We start from the raw sequence: 1,449 nt of genomic DNA on the forward strand, positions 1-1,449 counted from the left end.
GCGGTGCTGATAACACCAAGGCCACGGGTTCGGATCCCATATAGGGATGGCCGGTTCGCTCACTGGCTGAGCGTGGTGCTGACAGAAGGCAAGCTTCTGTCCGGTCTTTCTTGCCAGCCCCTGTGGCCAGAAAGTTGCCTGGCTTGTGGTCACAGCTGCTGGCCGGCTGGGCTGCTGCCCCTCCACCCGCCTGCATGCCCTGCTGCCTGCTGGGATGTATGGGCGAGTGGCTGCCCGGCTACCCATGTGGCTCCACCTGCTCTGGGCCCAGCCTCCCCATTTGCTTTGTCAGAATGAGATGTCTGGGCCCTGGGGAGCCTGAGAGTGGCAGAGCATCACTGGTCACCCGGGAGCCCCGGGCCTGTATGGAGTCCTGACCCGGGCTGCCCCTTCCGGTCTGCCCTCTCTTCTGCCTCTGTCATGGCTGCTGATCTGTGGTGTGCTCTGGTGCAGGATTTCTCCTGAGGTTCAGAGACTGCTATGAAAGACTTGGAGCCTGCCACAGGTCCTCAGCCTGCAGCCAGCATTCTCCCTGGGAGGCAGCACTCAGGACTTCACGGGAGAACCTTTTCCATCTGCCTGCCCCACCAGCCAGCCTCTCCAGCTTGGAACCTTTCCCAGTGGCATCAGTTTCCCTTTCACATCTTTACCTCCTCTTCCCCACAGTGCTGTCCTTTTCAGTTCCCTCCTGTTGAGAGGGAACCTGGTGCAGTGATACTTAAGTTAGAAAGAATAGGGAGCCTTGAAATCCCATCCCTGCTGGAAGCCAGCAGTGTGACTTGAGCCTCAGGTTTTTCATCTATAAAATAATTATTTCTTCCCAGGCTTGTTATGAAGATTCTACAAGATAATAATACATGTAAAGCTCTGGGCAGGTAATAGTGGTGAACAATCCTACAGAATTAACTGTGCTCTGGGCACAGCTCCAAGTGTCCCTCTACCCTGGGGGGCAGGTACTATTTATTCCCATTTTAAAGGTAGGGGAAGTCGTGGCCCAGGGTGTCAGGTAGCTGGCAGGCAGCAGGGCTGGGATCATGAATCCAGGAGTCTGGCTCTTAACCAGAACCGCACTGCCTTATGGAGATGTGTGTGCTTGCTGATACTCCTTGGGCCCAGTCGCTCCCAGCTAATTTGGGAGCTGTTAGCCATTTGCCTTGAGGAGACTTAGCCTTAATCCATCTTGGGGGTTTCATCCTCCTCTCTTGCTCTCTCCTGCCCTCCCATGCACCCTCCACACATCTCAGGCTGGGATCTGGCTCCATTTTCCATTTCTGCACTCAAGGGTGGGGGCAGCACACCTTTGGCCCAAGTTTTGTTAAGAGGCATAAACTGAAGTTGCATCTGTCTGTCTTTCGAGTCTGCCATGTAGGAGTCCGTTCAACAGGCACTAATAAGACAGGCCGGAGGCTGTCCCTGTAAAGCTTACAGCCAGTGGTGTTGCAAGCAGGA

Source organism: Galeopterus variegatus, unplaced genomic scaffold (genome assembly GCF_000696425.1).
Source record: "Galeopterus variegatus unplaced genomic scaffold, G_variegatus-3.0.2 Scaffold3004, whole genome shotgun sequence".
Classification (NCBI taxonomy): domain Eukaryota; kingdom Metazoa; phylum Chordata; class Mammalia; order Dermoptera; family Cynocephalidae; genus Galeopterus; species Galeopterus variegatus.